Source organism: Desmodus rotundus, chromosome X, assembly GCF_022682495.2.
Source record: "Desmodus rotundus isolate HL8 chromosome X, HLdesRot8A.1, whole genome shotgun sequence".
Taxonomy (NCBI): Eukaryota; Metazoa; Chordata; class Mammalia; order Chiroptera; family Phyllostomidae; genus Desmodus; species Desmodus rotundus.
Window position 1 is genome coordinate 38,678,528 of NC_071400.1, and position 6,359 is coordinate 38,684,886.

Consider the following 6,359-nt stretch of genomic DNA (forward strand, 5'->3'; position numbering starts at 1 on the left):
TAAAATTATTAAATGGCAAGTTTGGTGTTTAACCAGTTAAACTGGTTAGGTTTAATTCTATAACAAGAATTAGTTTGAGGAAAGTGGTACATGTTTTTTTCTTATTTAATTTCATTTATGCTTTTATGGTTGTTCAAGTACAGTTGTTTCCATTTCCCCCCAATTCTCTCCTCAACCCACCAACCCCCACCTCCCACCCCCCACCCTCAATCCTATCCCCCTTTGGTTTTTCCATGGATCATTTATACATGTTCCTTGATGACCCTTCACCTTCTTTCCCATTATCAAAAATATGGAATGCTTCACGAATTTGCATGTCATCCTTGAGTGGGGGCCATGGTAATCTTCTCTGTATTGCTCCAATTTTAGTATATGTGCTGCCTAAGAGAGCACTTATTTCATTTATTTTTAATAGTAGCTTATTTTTATTTTAAAAAATATTTTCATTTTTCAGTTACACTTGACATATATTACTATATTAGTTTCAGGTATATGCATATTTTTCTTAATCTTGTACTACTATTTCAACTTATTTCATATTTCTCCTGTGATGGAACAAGCTTAATTTATATTTGCTCCTCTTACTTATTTTTCCAAAAGGAAGTCTTTGGTCAAACTGTCTCAGATCTTTGAAACTGCTCTTTATTAAAAAAATCTGGCTGATCATCTTTAAATTGGTGTTCTAGAAAGTCTTTCTCAGAAAAAAATAAATAATCAAAATAAACACTTTCTATTTGTTTGTTAAACCAGAATATGTTTCAGACCTGGCTCCTGTGTCTCAATGGATAGAGCACCGGCCTTCGCAAACCAAAGGATCGCTGGTTTGATTCCCAGTCTAGGGCACATGTCTGGGTTGTGGCCCAGGTCCCCAGTAGGGGGAGCATGAGAGGCAACCATATGTTGATGTTTCTCTTCCTCTCTTTCTCCTTCCCTCCCCCTCTGTGTAAAAATAAATACAATCTTTTTTTTTTTTAAGAATATAAGTTTCAAAAGATCAGGGATTCTTTCTATTTAGTTGATCTATCTCTCTATTTTGTTACCCTTACCTGAGGACATTTTTTTCCCTTGCTTTCACAGAGACAGGAAAGGAGAGAGTAAGGTAGAAAAAGAATGTTGATGCAAGAGAAGCACAAATCGGTTGTCTTGATTGGTTGCCTACTGTAGGTGCCCTGACCGGGGATTATGCATGCCCATAACAGGAATGGAACCAACACTCTGAGTGTGTGCCCTAAGTGGGGATTGAACCTGCAAACTTTCAGTTACAGGAGGATGCTCCAACCAATTCAGTCATGCCAGGCATGGTTGTTTATCTTTTTTGTTTGCAGTGCTAGTATAGTGTCTCAAACATCATGGGTGCTCAGCAAATATTTGCTTAGTTGATGGGCTTCTATATACCATTCTTGGCCTCAGGTAGGGAAGTTCCACAGATTCTTGCAAATGTTTGGCCTTCTAAATATAGTTAGATTTTAGATTCCTTAGAGATGGGAAATACCACTCCAGAATCAGTATAAACAAACTCTGCATTTGGAAGATTTGGACAAGGGTTTGATCTCCAGAATATACAAAGAACACACACGACTCCACTCTAGGAACACAAACAACCCAATCAAAAAATGGGCGAAGGACTTGAACAGGCACTTCTCTAAGGAGGAGATATAGAAGATCAGAGACATATGAAAAGATGCTCAGCATCACTAGCCATCAGAGAGATGCAAATTAGAACCATAATGAGATACACCTCACACCAATGAGAATGGCCGTCACAAACAAACCAACAAACAACAAATGTTGGAGAGGTTGTGGAGAAAAGGGAACCCTAGTGCACTGTTGGTTGGAATGCAGAATGCTGCAACCACTGTAGAAAACACTATGGAAGTTCATCAGAAAACTAAAAATTGAACTGCCTTTTGACCAGGGAATTCCACTGCTGGGGCTATACCCTAAGAATCCAGAAACAGCAATTCAGAAGAACCTACTCACCCAATGTTCATAGCAGCTCACTTTACAATAGCCAAGTTCTGGAGGCAACCTAAGTGCCCATCAGTGAATGAGTGAATCAAAAAAAAAATGTTATACATTTACACAATGGCATACTACACAACAGAAAGAAGGAAATTCTACCCTTTGAGACAGCATGGATGGATCTGGAGACCATTATGTTAAGTGAAATAAGTCAGGCAGTGAAAGACAAGTACCATATGATCTCACCTATAAGTGGAACCTAATCAGAAAAACAAACAAACACGTAAAATATAACCAGAGACATCGAAATTAAGAACAAATTGACTGTAACCAGAGGGGAAATGGGAGGGGATAAGGGAGGGAAAAGGAGGAAGGGTTTTCAGGAAAATGAAAGGGACACATGTACAAAGCTAAAGGGGGTAAGATCAAGGGTGGCAAGTGGGGGTGGCTGGGGTGGTGGGAAGTGGTGTGGGGAAAATGGAGACGACTGTACTTTAACAATAAAACATTTAAAAATAATAATTTAGGTTAATAATTAATATTTTGGTCTAAGATTACTAAGAAATTAAGCTTATCTTACAATTTGTTTTTTAAATGTTATTTTGTGTGCATTTCATATTTTTTAAAGTGTGATTTTCAATTCAAATTAGTTGTTAAGATGAGGTATTTTTTCAAAAGATGTCATTATTTGCAATAACATTAATGGCAAAAAAAAAATCACACCATCAATTACATTCTTTCTCTATTGAGGACCTTGGTTATGGTAAGCATTGCTCTTTGGCCATAAGAATACAATTAATAATCTAAACAATAGATAACATTTTATCTAAATTTCCATAAAGTATATTATTGGTAATAGCCTGTTGAAATCTAGTTTAATAAAGACAATACTCAAAGGTTTACCCCTCTTAAGTGCAGTAGTTATCAGAAAAAATAATTTTCAGACCATTTTTACTTCATAAAGTCTTTCATAAAGGTACTTAGTTCATTCATTTCAAACTATCCTCTGCTACTGTCATTCTTTTACACCATCTTCCTCAAAATCTCTTAGGAATCTAGGAAAAGACTAATAAAATGAGACAAATCTCCATCTCTGAATTATCCTATTTAATTTTTAAAGTATTTTACTTATTTCTATTTATAGAGAGGAGAAGGGAGGGAGAGAAACATCAATGTGTGGTTGCCTGTCACTCATTCAGTACTGGTGGCCTGGACCACAAACCAGGCATGTGCCGTCACTGGAAATCTAATCAAGGACACTTTGTTTCACAGGCTGGCACTCAATCCACTGAACCACACCAGCCAGAGGTCTCTTTCAATTATTTTTTGAATAAATAAGACGAACACTATGTCAAGACTCATACTAATAAATTTGAATATCTGTATAAAATGGTCCTTTTTTCTATCATAAAATGCAAATTGTTAAAATTGATTCCAAAATAGAAAGCTCAACATTGATAAATAAACATAACAAAAAAAAAGTTGGAAAATGAAAAGGGTTTTTTTTTCAATTTTTATTTCTATTCAATTACAGTTGTCTGCATTTTCTCCCCATCACTCCACCCCACTGCAGCCAAACCCACCTCCCTCCCCTGCCTCCCCCTCCCCCTTGATTTTGTCCATGTGTTCTTCATAGTAGTTCCTGTAAATCCTTCTCCCGACTGTCCCCTCCCCACTCCCCTGTGGCTATTGTTACATTGTTCTTAACTTCAATGTCTCTGGTTATATTTTGTTTGCTTTTTTCTTTTGTTGATTATGTTCCAGTTAAGGTGAGATCATATGGTATTTGTCTTTCACCGCCTGGCTTATTTCACTTAGCATAATGCTCTCCAGTTCCATCCATGCAATTGCAAAGGATATAAGCTCCTTCTTTCTCTCTGCTGCATAGAATTCCATTGTGTAAATGTACCATAGTTTTTTTTGATCCACAACCAACATAAACAAATCAACAAATAAGTGTTAGAGAGGATGCAGAGAAAAGGGAACCCTAGTACATTGTTGGTGGGAATGCAAACTGGTGTGGCCACTGTGGAAAACAGTATACAATCTCCTCAGAAAACTAAAAATGGAACTGCCCTTTGACTCAGCAATTCCGCTGTTGGGATTATACCCTAAGAACCCTGAAACATCAATCCAAAAGAACCTATGCACCCCGATTTTCATAACAGCACAATTTACAATAGCCAAGTACTGGAAGCAACCTAAGTGCCCATCAGCAAACGAGTGGATCCAAAAACTATGGTATACTTACACAATGGAATTCTACGCAGCAGAGAGAAAGAAGGAGCTTATACCCTTTGCAACAGTATGGAAGGAACTGGAGAGCATCATGCTAAGTGAACTAAGCCAGGAAAATGAAAAGTTTAAAGAAATTACCTGAAAAATATCTGTGGACCAAATGGTTTTATGGCTGATTTGCTTTAAACCTTCAAGGAACTGTACATTTCCAACTTTTTTAAATTTATATTATTTAACAGTTTATTTTATGGGCTGAGGGGATGAAGGAATTGAATTTTAAAAAAAAAGAAAATCAAAGAGAGAAAGTACTCATGAACATTGACAAGAGTGTGGTTATTGGAGGGAGGGAGGGCAGTAAGTGGAAGAAGAGGAAGGTAAAGGGGGTATGATAAAAATGAAATTAACTACAACTTAAAAACATGGTACTTCTATTTCTTCACCTGCATTATTTTACTTGGCATAAAGTTTTCCTGTTCCATCCATGCTGTTGTGAAGGGTAGGAGTTCCTTTTTTCTTTCTGCTGCACAGTATTTCATTGTGTAAATACACCACAGTTTTTTTTTTAATCTCACCTGCAAGTGGAACCTAATCAACAAAACAAACAAGCATGCAAAATACAACTAGAAACATTGAAATAAAAAAGAAATTGACAGTTACCAGAGAGGAGGGTGGAGAGAGATAATGGAGGAAAGGCCATCAAGGACCTTGTATAAAGGACACATGGACAAAGCCAAAGGGGGTAGCTTTGAGGGTGGAAGAAAGGGATGGGTGGAGTATGGGAGCGCGGTGGGGTGAAAATGGAGAAAATTGTACCTGAACAACAAGTACAAAAATAATAAAATAAAATAATTTATTTTCTGATTATATAAACAAGTATATTTTCACTGTAAGCATACCTCTGATGCATAACTTTGGCAAATATAACCCTTATCACAAACACACTATGTTCTAATCTCATTTATGAATGTATGTTTCTGTGTATATACATACATATATATATGTATATATACACACACACATATATATGTGTATATATATACACTAAATAATGAAATATTGTAGATGAATATTATAAAAATGTTTGCTTAAGGACTTTCTAAGGATGATTTCTATAGCAAAAACCATGTAAGAAAAATTTTAACAATTGGTACATATGACTAAACACAACTTAGAAAGATAATCAATGACAAAATAAAAATGGCAACCTGGGGAAAATAATTAAATAACTAAACAGAAAAATGTTAATATCTTTAATATATGAACATAAAATGGAGCAAAAATAGCCTCTTCAACAAATGGTGTTGGGAGATCTGGACACCTACATGCAAAAAAATGAAACCCGATCACCAACTTACACCATACACAAAAATAAATTCAAAGTGGGTAAAAGACTTAAATGTAAGTCGTAATACCTTAAAAGTCCTAGAGGAAAACATTGGCAGGAAGATCTCAGACATTCCACGCAACAACATCCTCACAGACAAATCCCCTGAAGCAAGGGACACAAAGGAAAGAATAAACAAATGGGACTTCATCAAAATAAATAGTTTTTGCATGGCTAAAGAAAACAGCATTAAAATGAAAAGAGAACCAACAGTATGGGAAAACATATTTGCCAATGAAACCTCAGACGAGGGCCGGATCTCCAAAATATATAAAATACTCACATGACTCCACTCCAGCAAGACAAACAACCCAATTAAAAAATGGGCAAAGAACTTGAACAGACAGTTCTCCAAAGAAGACATACAGAGGGCCCAGAGACATATGAAAAGATGCTCAGAATCACTAGCCATCAGAGAGATGCAAATTAAAATGACAATGAGGTACCATCTCACACCAGTCAGAGTGGCCAACATAAACAAATCAACAAGCAAGTGTTGGAGAGGATGCGGAGAAAAGGGAACCGTAGTACATTGTTGGTGGGAGTGTGGACTTGTGTGGCCACTGTAGAAAACAGTATGGAATTTCCTCAGAAAACTAAAAATGGAACTGCCCTTTGACCCAGCAATTCCACTGCTGGGATTATACCCTAAGAACACTGAAACACCAATCCAAAAGAACCTATGTACCCCAATGTTCATAGCAGCACAATTTACAATAGCCAAGTACTGGAAGCAACCTAAGTGCCCATCAGCAAATGAATGGATCAAAAACAA

The 6,359-nt window shown here is 36.5% G+C and overlaps 1 non-coding gene across 1 annotated transcript; it reads right to left on the reverse strand.

Moving 5' to 3' along the window:
• Window positions 1-286: 286 nt before the first annotated feature.
• LOC128780036 (U6 spliceosomal RNA) lies at window positions 287-393 on the reverse strand. Its single transcript, XR_008426036.1, has one exon. It is a non-coding gene; the product is annotated as a U6 spliceosomal RNA (small nuclear RNA).
• Window positions 394-6,359: the final 5,966 nt, after the last annotated feature.